Here is a 13,158-nt window from a genome sequence, read left to right on the forward strand (position 1 = left end):
GGAAGAAAGAAGAAAGGAGACAGAAGAAGCAGCAGCAGCAGCAAGGTGCCAGGCTTTTTTTTAATGACCAGCCTGTAGGGGACTCTTGTGGAAACTAACACCAAGAACTCATTACCGTGAGGACACCACCAAAACATTCAAGAGGGATCCACCTTCATAACCCAAACACCTCCCATTAAGCTCCCCTTCCACACTGAGGATCACATTTTAACGTGAGGTTTGGAGGGTCAGCTCTCCAAACTAGAGCAGCATTTCGAAAGGTCTTTGTGCATACATGAGTTGAAATGTGCTGCCCTGTCCTCAGAATGTAATTAAGACCCCCTGTTTCCATTCCTCTCTATTAACTGCTTCCCGTTTTGTAATTGCTGAAGACCTGTGTGCCTGAATTTTTCATAAACTCATGTTTCTCTCATTTCTAATATAATAATAGGTCAAACATCCCTTGAAATTATAAGCAACTTAAAATTTAAATTGACGTGATTTATATGAAAGGATCGCCAGGCAGATATATGAAAAGACTACATTGGGAAGTGACTCTGGGTTCCTGGATTAGATGTGTAATTTTATGACTGCTAATCGGCCTCATCAGTGTATGTTAATTTACTGCTTGGGTCATCTGGGATCTCTTCCCCTCCCAGACTTAGCATCCCCGGCTGACTTTTGAGTGAGTTCAGATTTCCTTGGGACTATTGATTACTGCAATTACTGGGAGAATGAGAAAAGATTTGGAGAACGAAGTCAAGCCCTGCACGCTGTCAGTTGGCTCGTAAGTCAGGTGACCAAATGCATTGCTAACAATATTTGCAGAACAACAGAAAGAAAAAGCCTCCTTGTTGATATTTGCGGTATTTCATTTTTAGCTAATGTAAGTCTAGAAATAAAACAAAATGGTCTGCTGAGATCTTTACTGATATGTATTTCATAACAACCACTGCGCAATTCACGGTTGAATTGATGAGCTATCAGGGTTATGTGTTTCTGTAAAACAGAGACATCTACCCTGGAAAAGCTTTCTCCAGGGAAACAGACCTGTTGGAGCTAAATCAAAACAAGATTAAAGTGTGATTAAAGTGCTGCAAATACAACCTATGTGGAAAGGTTGGAAGAACTGGGATTATTTAACCTGGGACAGAAAAGCTGCAAAGAGATTTCAGGAAAACTTCAAGTGTTCAAAACCGTGACTCCACTCAGCGCTTTCCTCAGCCTCCACAGAGTATAGAGCAGGAAACATGATCTTAAGCTGTATTATTAGGGATTTAGGTCAGTCAATGGCCTTCAAACCCCAGCTGCTGCACGTTAAAAATCACTTAGCAGCCATTTAAAATATGCTAATGCCTGGGTTCTACCCTAGACTAATGAATATCCAGAGGTGACACGCAAGCATTAGTATTTCTTAAAAGCTCTGCTGGTGATTTTAATGTGTAGCCAGAGATACGAGCTACTGGGCTAACCAAAGGAAAAAATTTCCTGACCACACATGCGTCAGAAACATGAAAGCATCTACCAATGTTTTTAAAATCTGAATGTCTCATATCTGAGATGGATTGGTTGTGGTTGTACCAGCTGACTTCGTATCCGTTTTTCTGGATTGGCCATTCTTTCTGCTAACTGGCCAGGGAGCATGAGATCACAGAGAGTATCTCAGGGTAGATTCTAGAAAGATATTTGCTGAATGAATGAGTGAATAAATGTCAAGAGAACTCCTAGGACATTAGCTGACAGTTTGTAACACTAGTTGTCAGAGGTGGGTTTCGAGAATGGCTTCCCAAAAGCAAATGATGGTTAAAGTAAGAAAGTGTCACCAGATTTTATGGTTCAAAAATACCAGCTAAACTTTTTCATAACAAAAAATAGTAAAGATAGAAGTCAGAATTCAAAAGTGAACAAGGAAGGCAGTAGTGTAGAAGTGTTGGTAGTGTATGTTGATCACTCCTTTATGAAGTTTAGAAGAAAAGGAAGAGTCGGGCGGTGGCTCATGCCTGTAATCCCAGCACTTTGGGAGGCCGAAGTGGGCAGATCACTTAAGGTCAGGAGTTCAGGACCACCAGCCTGGCCAACATGGTGAAAACCCCATCTCTACTAAAAACACAAAATTTAGCCAGGTGTGTGGCACATGCCTGTCATATCAGATACTCAGGAGGCTGAGACAGGAGAATAGCTTGAACCCAGGAGGTGGAGGTTGTAGTGAGCTGAGCCACTGCACTCTCGTCTGGGTGACAGAGCTAGACTCCATCTCAAGAAAAAAAAAGAAGAAGAAAAGGAGGAAGAGACATCAAGGTACACCTGGAAGTGAAAGAAATCTCTGTGCAATTTGAAAATAGAGAAGTGGGGTGGGCAGGGGGAGTAAGATGCTGAACAGGGTAGCATAGCTGAAGGAGGAAGACTCCAGAGGAGACAAGGTTGAGAACACTGCAGAGGACTTCTCGCCATAGTTCAGCAATAATTCAGGGAGTGTGCCTTTGGTCTACTTAGCATCTGTTGTGTAACAAACCATCCTGATTTGTGGATGGGGAATTTGGGCAGAACTCAGCTTGGTGATCCTCCCACTCCACGTGGTCTCAGGCCCAACAGTGACATTCAGCTAGTGACTGAGGGCTGGTCTGGGGGATCCAAGACAGCTTCGCTCTCATGCCTTGCTGCTGTGGAAGGCCATGCCCACACGGGCTCCTTCTTCTCTTGTGGAGTCTCAAGATGTTTCTATACAATCTTTCCAGTAGGAATGCTGGGTCTTCAGTGGCAGCATCAAACTCCAAAAGACCAAGGTGGGGGCTCTAGGTCCTCCCAGGTTGCGCCTGGTGCTGACGTGTGATCCCTTCTGCTGCACTCTGTTGGTCTAGCAAGGCACCAAGCCCAGCCCAGACTCACAGGGAGGGGAAATGGAATCCACCTCTCAGCGACAAGACTATGAAATAACTCATAGTCGCCTTTAATCCACCAGGATCATGCTCTAGAAAAAAAAGATGAGCACAGAAGAACAGTTTTGAAGTGGAAAATAGTGACTAACCATAGCCACTGGATTAACCAACTAATCTTGAACTGTTTTCTCATCTGTAACATGTGGTTCATAGTAAGACCTGCCTGAGTCTGAGACTGGTTTTCCAGGAGACAGAATCTGAGACATAATTTAGCAAATAAGTTGATTGGGGAGTGACCTTGACATCGGCACCTGTGGAAAGGTGGACGAGGAAGCAGGAATGAACAGAGGGACAATTCAGACGACGACACTGATCAGTGGCGGCTGGGAGCAGCCCCACAGAGAGGGCTGGAGTGAGGGTGACCTGACCCTTTGGGCCCTTGGGTTCCCTGAGCCTCGGTTGCCTTAGCTGTGAAAGGGGTCGATATTTCTTGCCTAATGGCACTGTTGTGAGGGTTGAGTGAGAGCACATGCGCGCCTGCACACAGGAAGCCTGGTACAAGGAATGCCTGATACATGTTTAAGGTGGATCTCAACACCCTGGGATGCATACTAAGTAATTTCTGAATGGAGCAAGGGGGCGGTAATTACTCCTCAGAATAATTCTTAGGAGGCTGAGATTGCCAGACCTCTATGCTTAGTCTTGAATGTGGCCACCTGGGGAAGGGACATGGCCCTGAGAGAGGTCTCTCTCCAGCAGGACTGATCCCCAAAAGGGCTGAGAGCCATAACCACCTGTTTGCCAAGGGCATTCTGGGCAGCTGGGCAACAGTCTCTCCCTGAAGTGGGACCTGGGTGCTGCCCCTGGTGCCCATCACAGAGCATTGGCAATGCTTATAATGCGCCGGAAATCGCATCCTATACATTGGAAGCACTGTTTGAATGTCAGCTGCTGTTGACCAGTGGTTGCCGTAAAGGGTTTGCAGGCGAGACGGGGGAAGTGGTTTGCTGAATGATGATGTGGAGAAGCACCAGAACATAGCTAGTGCCTCTGTGCAGGGGCCACACCAGCATTTAGCAGCGTCGGGGTGGGCCAGGAGTCAAAGGTAGCCAGAAGAAGCCTAGCTAATGGACTGGGCAAATTTGGAAAATTGCTGATACATTCACAGACTGGTGTCAGTAAGGTGGCGCTCTCTTCACTGTGTGAATGAATGAAAAGGTCATCAGACCACAGTGCTTTGCTTTCCCGTGATTATTCAGCATCACTGGGGCACGAGGTAATGGGAAGATAATGGGCTCTGGGTTCAGATCCCAGCTCTGCTGTTCCCCAGATGAATGAACTTTGGCAAGGTAATTAATCTCTCTGATCTTCAGCCCCCTCATTTTAAAATGGAGACCACAATAACAAACTTGTAGGGTTACTTAACAGTAATGTGTGTGTGTGTGTGCATGTATATATACATACATTTTGCCTGGAAAAAAAAATGCCTGAGGTCAACAAGTAAACATTTCTGTGATACATGGAGTTACTTGCAAACTGCCTCATGGCTCCATTCAGAAATTACCTAGGATGCATCCCAGGGTGTTGAGATTCAATGTAAACATTTATCAAGCATCCATTGTACCAGGCTCCTTGTTGTGCAGGTGCGGGTGTGCTCTTGCTCAATCCTCACAACAGTGCCATTAGGCAAGAACTGTTGACCCATTTCACAGTTAAGGCAACTGAGACTCAGAAAAACCAAGTGCCCAAGGAATTAGGTAGCACATTAAGTGGCACAGTCAGAATATGAGCCCATGTCTTTGGACTCCCTATCTGACCCCCATTTTACTGCATCACAGTAGAAAAGACAGTCACCCTAAATTGAAGCACAGGTTAAGTATTTCTCTGCACCCCAGCTGGGGATGGTTGAGTGGGCAGGTGCGGGTCTACAGTGGTACTTACAGTTGGACAGGTCAGGCGTGTATTTCAGGTGGGTAATCACCATAGGTGGAAGCGTGCATCTCCAACGTCCGCTTGGATTGTCAGCTTTCTTTGGAATAATTAAAAGAAGGTAAAGGAGGAGGAAAAGGACTAAAGAAATGATCTTTGTGCATTTTAATCTGAGCTGTTTTCGAGCAGTGTGATAAGGTAGGCTGTCGAAATGTCAGCTTCTCCTTATCTCTAATTGACTTAAGTAGAGGCAGCTCTAATCCTTGTGTGCACAGGAGCCTGGAATGGAGAGATGAGGCCAATTGATTCCTACTTTTTAATTAACAGGTGAGCTGCTTAAAAACAATATATTGGGGGCAGGTTGGGAACAGGAAGGAATGTGAGGGAGGGTCATCACCACCACAGTGGCATTTAGAGAAATGTTAACAAACGTCAGCATTTGATTTGAATCAGGGGCTGGGGCAGAGGTAACAGTTATGTCTTACACATGGGTGTGGTCACAAGAAACTGCTGCCAAAGTGACAAAAAAAATTTGTACTTCTCTCCATGCACAAATGGAAAGATGCTTCAGTTTTTGAAGTATCATGAGGGAGACCTCAAGGGTAGTCCCTTGTGCAAATTACTTCTCATACCGTCCTCCACGTTGTGGCCAGGAGCAGTTCACTTGGTGGTTTCAGTCCTATCTAGTCCCGAGCAATGACAAGTCAGCCTGTCAACCTCTTACACGTCTCACCCAGCCAGTGCATCAAATCTGGAGGAACTCTGCCCACACTGTGGCTGATGTACCTATGTGTAACCCCCCTGGTCTCCCAGAGCTGACCAGCTATGCTCATTGTATGTGCTGGTTCTAAATGGATAGGCTTCTGTCCTCATTCCCTTGGGTCTCCTTATTCTGAACCCTAGCCTGTTTGGCTGATACCCTCATTCCCTACGAAACAGTTTTTATTCCCCCACCCCTGGGGGCTGGATTTTATATTCTGGACCCTTCTCCCCTAACTTCATCTCTAGTTCCATAACCAACAGCTTAGTGACATCTGTGGTCACAATTCTCTTCTGCATTCACTGCACATGACCACCACCTGGATATTCTTATCACCATGTCTCTTCCATTTCCCAAATTAGTTCCCTGGCATACTCTTACCTGGATGGGTTACACTAAGATTTGCTCTATCTCCTGGATATAGGCTGTTGAACTCTGTTCTGCCTTAGTTGGAGATAGAGAAGGAGGAAGAAGCCTCATTATTGAATTTGCTTCCCAAGACCCATCCTTGGAAAAAGCCATCTTATGTAATTTCTTTCTTCCCTGCTATTTCTAACATCCCAGAGTTCTTCAGAGCCAAGCGACCATAGATCATGATGCTTACAACGTTGTGGGAGCATGCACTTGAATACACAGGACTTTTAATTAGTGTTTAGTATATTCATAGATGAGAGGCAGGGGTATGGACTAGATGGGCTCTGAATGTTTTCCTCTCCAGGATTTAACAATCTGACTCTTTGGTAGGTTTGGAAAGTGATATCAAATAACTATTGAGAATGTTTAGCCCATTTATCAAGTACTAGTTGAGTATCCCTAATCTAAAAATCTGAAATCTGGAAAGTTCCAAAATCTGAAATGTTTTGAGCATCAACAGAAGGCTCAAAGGAAATGCTCACTGGGGCCCTTCAGGTTTTCGGATGAGAAATGCTCAACTGGTATAATGCAAATATTCCAAAAATTTTTTTAGTAATCTGAAACCTGGAACACTTCTGGTCTCAAGCATTGCAGATAAGGCGTAACTTTCACCTCTCTCTATCTTTATGCTTGTTTTCATTTTGTCTGTTTTTATTTAACTTCTTAAAATCTTTCCCAAGTTCTGTTATCAGGGAGACACCTTGGTCTGAGAATATGCCTTCCTTCTTCAAGAGAATGCATGTAAGTTTCTTAAGGATTGGCACCGTGTTTGATCCATTGAGATCGCTCTGTAATAAAAATAACTGGCATTTATTAAGTGCTTACGTTGTGTCTGAAATTGTGCTGTGCCCTTTACATGTTTAGTTCCCTTAATGCTCACATCTGTTCTATGAGGGAGGTGTTCTTATCTGCCTTTTATAATTAAGGAAACAGAAGCTAGGGGATGTTAAAGAACTTTCACGGGTTCGCACAGCTGCTCAGTGCCACAGATGCTTCACCAATATGCGATACCGTCTTCCTGCATCTATCCTGGTGCCCATGATGACTTCTTTTTCTGTATTTGTTGAATGAATGTTGTGTTAAGGCACGGATTCTGTTTCCAGTTCTGCTGCTAACTGGAGTAATCTCCACTAAATAATTGAGTTCATTCTTTGTATCTACCACCTTCCACAGATCCCAGTACAGAGTAAGCATTCAGTAAATATTTAATAAATGCATGCTAAATAAATGGATGAATGAGTGCTTGATCCCAGAAGTCTCTTCTACATCTAACAGCCTATGACTGTAGCTTATGTGGATCTCCTCTTCCCTGACCTCTCATAGCGCACTTGGTGTTTAGACATTTGATTTGATTTGATTTCATCTTTTGCTGGTTCTAACTGTTTAGTGTGTGTGTTTTGTATTTCCCAATAGACTGCATTCTATTTCCGTGGTATTCCCCACAGTGCCTAGCCCAGTGCCTAGATGTCACGAGTGCTCAGTAAATACAGATGGCAATGGAACTGAGTGTTGCTTCAGCACATTTCAAGCCAGAAAAAACACTGAAATTAGTCACCTCCTAGGCTGTTGTTTTCCTCTTTAGAGAAGCTGTCATGCAGTTTCTGCTAAACCGATGTTTTGGACAGGTCAGGGAGCAGAATCCAGGCTGTGGCTAATGGCACAATTTGACATCCTGCCACAGTTTACCCACCCGGTTGCCCATAAGGGCTGGTCCCCAGATAGAAAAGGTATTTATGAAGCTCTTAGTAAATCCAGAGGACAGTCATGTAAAAAGATAGACTCTTAAATAATTGATAACATTTCTCTGAGTGCGTGGAACCCTTACGTTGTTGTAAACATATGTACATGCTTGCACTTGTACACACAAGACTCAACTTTGAAACTTGAGGGAAAAATTAGGCTCTCAACCTTGCTCCTTTCTGATGATGGGGAACAAAAACAACTCTCAGAGGGTCAAGAGGATGGGGAAATGCAGAGAGGCTCATCCATGCCCAAGGAAACCAAGAAGGGCCGTAAGAGTGTCAAGGCTCTCCAGGGAAAATGTGGGTTTCTACAGCATGGGAGACTCCAGAGACCTTAACACGCACCAACTGGAATCAAGGCTGCTCGATGCATGTGTTGGTTTCACGGCATGGATATTTATATAAGAATTATAATCCTCTAGGAAGTGATTAAGAGAAAAATCAAAAGAAAGACTGAAAAGCCTGGGCCTGGAGTGACTGCCCACCTACCCTTGAATACCTCCCCTGTACCTAATGGACTTGATTTTCTTTGCAAATAGGCATAATCATTACTGTTTTGCAATTCCATGAATAATCTACCCTTGGAGGGAATGAAGTTTCTTATCCTATTCTGTCAACCTCCTCAGCCACCCTCCCTCTCCCCCAACCTATAATCTAAGGACTCCACCTCTCCACCTCACACACTGTTATAGAGTTTGTTTGAGGAGTGTACAAGTGCCTTCTAGAAAGAAGCAGACTGTGTATTTATTAATTCTAGTGCTATCATCCCTCCCCACTGGATGCATCTGAGGAAGGTGAATTACTTAGGGCTCCCTCTATATCCTGAAATCCTTCCACACATCAGATAGAAAATCACTTTGCAATTACATGTTTACCAGGCACTTTAAGGCAAGGACAATGTCCCCTTCATCTGAAACCCTCCGGTGACTGGCATAGAGCATGGTGCTTAGTAGGTATTTAATGAACACTTGCTGAGTGCATGAATGAAAGAAATTCTAGGAGGGTTTGAGATATACCTAGACTAGTGTGGTGGATGCTTTATATCCTTTTTAAATCTACTTTCTACCCCATGAGAAGATTAAGCATATGAAAACTCACGGGCAAAAAGAAAAAAGAAAGAATGAATTTACTGTGAAAGTCATCTAGTAAAGTTGAGTGCCTTTCTTAAGAGAGAGAGAAAAAAAGACTGACCAGTTCTTTTACTGGGGGACTTGAAAGCGTATAAAAGAGAAAGGAGGGTGGGAAAAAGGAGGGAAGGGAAAACACTTTCCCCACTATAGGGAGGGCTGGAACTGTGAACAAAAGCCCTATCATTCACCCAAGAATAGAAGCTTAAAGGACTCCAACTACATGCCAAGGCACCAGAGGTCCTGCCAGCCTCAGCTCATGTGGGGCATTTGCCCTTTGATGCAGCCAAGAAAGGGATTTAAGCAGCAAATGGTGACCTTAGAACAGCTGTGCTGGAGGGCCAAGGACCCCTTAACCTCACCTTGACCCTAACTCCCTCCCCTCCCAAATGCTAAAGAGAACAAATGAAAGAGTTAACGACTAGACTAGAAAAATCAAGACTGTGTTGCCCATAGAAGAGCTTATCAGAGAAAAAAAATATGGAGGCAGTTAAGGAAGAAATCTAAACTACACCTTGCTGGGGTGAGAGAGAAGGGAGAACCGTAGTGGGAGGTGGGGAACCAGTGAGGCAAAGTGAGGATGACGACCTCTGCGATAGATCTCTCAGCACATACTCAGTGCCTGCCATGAGCAACAGCTTTCTCTGGCCGCCATTTAATGGGAACCTGTTATTTCCGCTTCATAGATGAGAAAGCTGAGGCTTCAGCAAAGCCGAGTGACAAGACCAAGGCTCCACTGCCAGACCAGAGCCAGAATGTTTAATTCTTTTAGACAGGATCTCGCTTTGTTGCCAAGGTTAGATGCGATGGTGTGATTGTGGCTCACCGCTGCCTTGATTTCCTGAGCTCAAGTGATCCTCCTCCCTCAGCCTCCTGAGAAGTAGCTGGGACTGCAGGTTCATGCCACCATGCTGTGCTGTTTTTTTGGGGGGGGTGGGGATAGAGACAGGGTTTCACTTTGTTGCCCAGGCAGGTCTTAAACTTCTGGGCTCAAGTGATCGTCCCGCCTCAGCCTCCTGAAGTGCTGGGATTACAGGCATGAGCTGCCGTGCCCTTCCCAGAATCAGGATTTAACCCCACGTGTGTTAGATGCCATCGCAAAGGGTAGTGAAGTGGAACTTAGGGAGGGAAGGAAACACTTTCTTTTATCTTTCTTGATGTTTCTCTTTCAATATTGCAATTGTAACAGCTTTCTCTCAGCTGTTAAGACTGCCTGTTCCCTTGGCATAGAACTAAAATAAAACTAAACATAAGCCAACCTGAGTAATTAAATATTTATTGAGTTTCTACTATGAGTTAGGAGTGTTACTCTGAGCTGGGGATACAAAGTGAGTAAAACATCGAGACAGGATTTTCATAAGAGGCATGTGAAATGCTTTAAGAAAACAAGTATGGGAACATTAAGTCTTCTGATAGGAGGGGAATTAACTGAAGCTTCTGCAATAAGCTGATATTTTGGAGGGCGAGGTAGGGAACGGCGTTCCAGACAGAAGGAACTGCATGCGCAGAAGTGTGGAGTCTGACAGCTCCTGCATTTCATGTACAGGGGTTCCTCCAGGGTGTTTGCTGGGGAGAAAGGAAAGGTCACAGTCAGCCTGCAAGATCTGCTGCCTTCATGTATGTAGGTTGCTTGGTTTTTGGAGTAGTGGTGTTTGTGGTGATTTTCATTTATTGTAAATCATAATATACATAACATCAAATTTACCACTTTAACCATTTTAAACATACAAGCTACTGGCATTAACTACATTCACAGTGTTACAAAACTGTTACAACCATCCATGTCCAGATTTTTTTTTAAAATCATCCCAAACAGAAAATATGTCCCCATTGAACAAGAACTCCCCATTCTCCACCCCACTCCTCCAGCTCCTGGTAACTTTCTGTTTCTCTGAATTTGCCTATTCTAGGCATTTTATGGAAGTGAAATCATTTGTCATTTTTAGCTGGCTTGTTTCATTTAGCATAAGGTTTTCAGGATATATCTATGTTGTAGCAGGTATCAGAACCCTACTCCTTTTTGTAGCTGAATACTCTTCCAGTGTGTGCGCACATCCCACTGACCGTCCACTCTTCTGTCATGGACACTGGGTTGTTTCCGCTTTCGGGCTACTGTGAGTAATGCTGCTATGAGCACTAGTCTACACGGATCTCTTCAAGTCCCTGCTTTCAATTCCTTTAGGTGTATACCAAGAAGTGGAAGAGCAGGGTCAAATGGTAACTTGACGTTTAATTTATTTGAGGAACTGCTAAGCTGTTTTCCACCCCAACTGCACCATTGTACATTCTCACCAACAGTGTGCAAGTGTTCTAGTTTCTCCACATCCTTAGCTCTGACTGTTTTCTATTTTCCCTTTTACATAACAGACATTCTAATGGGTATGAAGCAGTATCTCATCGTGGTTTTGATTTGCATTTCTGTAATGATCAGTGATGTTGAATGTTATTTTCATGTGTTTATGGCCTTATATGTATCTTTTCTTGTGAAATGTCTATTCAAGTCCTTTCCTCATTTTTAAGTTGACTTTTTCATTGTTGTTTTGTTGTTGAATATATAAGTTGTGACTACCAGGAGATCTAGTACTGGAACTAAATGTCGCCAATAAAGGTGCAGGCTTATTTTTGTTTAAGTTTAATAAAACACAGCTCTGCCTTGCTGAGATGTGAGACTGAAAAAAAATTTAAATAATTTTTATTGTTGTTGCTGTTCTTGTTCTTATACATTTTCTTGAATAAGTGACTCTTCTAGACTCCCCCATGACCAAAGTAATAAAACTCATAGCAGAAGTGGGAATGGCAAGCTAAATAAAAACCCAGGAAAACCACCGCAAAACCGTCTGCGAATGTAAATCATACTTTGTGAAAGCCATTGGATTAGAAACACATTATCCTTGTCTGATTTGCTCACACCCACATGTTCCTAGTAAGCTTCGAGCGTGATTTACACCCTGACATTTAAGGAACTGGGAAAGGGTGATGCTGCGCGGTCTTGATAAATGCCTTTCTCTGTGTCTGTCACACTGGCCCAGGAGAGAATGGAGGAGATGTCTCCCTCACTGAAATGGGGGCCCTGGGCCCTCTGCTTAAACGGCTTCTGTGCCCAGACCTAACTCAATCAGGAAAAGCAAAGTAGCTGCTTGGCCCAATGACTATAGTCCAGGATTGGAAGATCAGAATTTCTGGCTTCAAATCCTCACCTGCCCATGTTATTGAGGTGGCCTCAGAGCATCCCTCCCATGAAATGGGGGCAGGAGTCGTGGCTACAGGATTGTTTTCTGCTTCTTCTGAAGTAAGGCAGGTTCTACATGCATGGTCAATCTGCCAGGAAATACAATTGGGGAGATAGACGCTGTAGGAGGAAAGAAAGTTCAGAACAAGGGGAGAAAAGGCTACAGCAGTCACGCAGACATTGAAAAACAAACCACAGGTTTTGTCCAGCAACAAAAGCCAATGATATCTAAGAACTGGAAGTGTATTTGCTGTGTTTTCTCATAGATTTGAAGGCCCCTGTCCCACCACACAGTCTTCCCCACCCGGGGAGGGATCCAGGGACACGCGTATTTCTCCGCTCACCTCTCATTCCCCACTGGGCCTTGGCATTTCCAGGCAGTGCCGCTCCATAAACACTCATCCTAATGGCTCCTCTGGGGTCTGGAGGAGGGCGGTTAGCTGCATTTGTGAATTCAGCATTCAGTCCCTCATATCCTTCAATCCAAGTGAACAGCTGGCAGTAGATACTGATAGCAAGGAAAGAAGCTATCACTTGGTCGGATGTTTCCCTGAATAATAAGTGAACTGCTTACGACATTTCTGAGAGCATCCAAGCCATCACCCCGGCCACGACCAGGCTACTCAGCAGGGGGAACAGCCTCTCTAGAGTTTGAAACATGGGTGAAGTGGAAGCTCTCTTGATGCTCATGGATATGAATACTAAGACATCAGACCAGACACACATACACACACTCACGCACACACACGCACATACACGCCCACGCATGCACACACCCCACACACTTTAGAATGAAGTTTTAATTATTAGCTTGTGAAGCATCCCTGAATCTTGGTCCCCTCCTCTTTAAGATGGGAGTAATACCTTGCCAACGATCTCCTGGTAATATTAAATAGGACAGCATGTGAGACAGTCTCTGGCACATCACAGGTGTTCAAAAACGTTTAGTCCTTTAGCTCCTCACCCAACGTAAAAGAAAATCTTGTGCTTGTTTCTTTGCCCAGATAACAAACCTTACTCTGATATTTTGGGGAGAGCACAGGAGTTGGAGAAAGAAACTTTTCTAACCATCACATTGATTTCCTTTTTGGGCACACAGAGC

General features: G+C 44.1%; 1 protein-coding gene across 6 annotated transcripts in view; it reads left to right on the plus strand.

Moving 5' to 3' along the window:
* Positions 1-13,158, plus strand: part of NTM (neurotrimin) — a 963,501-nt gene that overhangs the window by 146,248 nt on the left and 804,095 nt on the right. The window lies entirely within an intron of this gene.

This window comes from Piliocolobus tephrosceles, chromosome 13 (assembly GCF_002776525.5).
Source record: "Piliocolobus tephrosceles isolate RC106 chromosome 13, ASM277652v3, whole genome shotgun sequence".
In the NCBI taxonomy this organism is placed as follows: Eukaryota; Metazoa; Chordata; class Mammalia; order Primates; family Cercopithecidae; genus Piliocolobus; species Piliocolobus tephrosceles.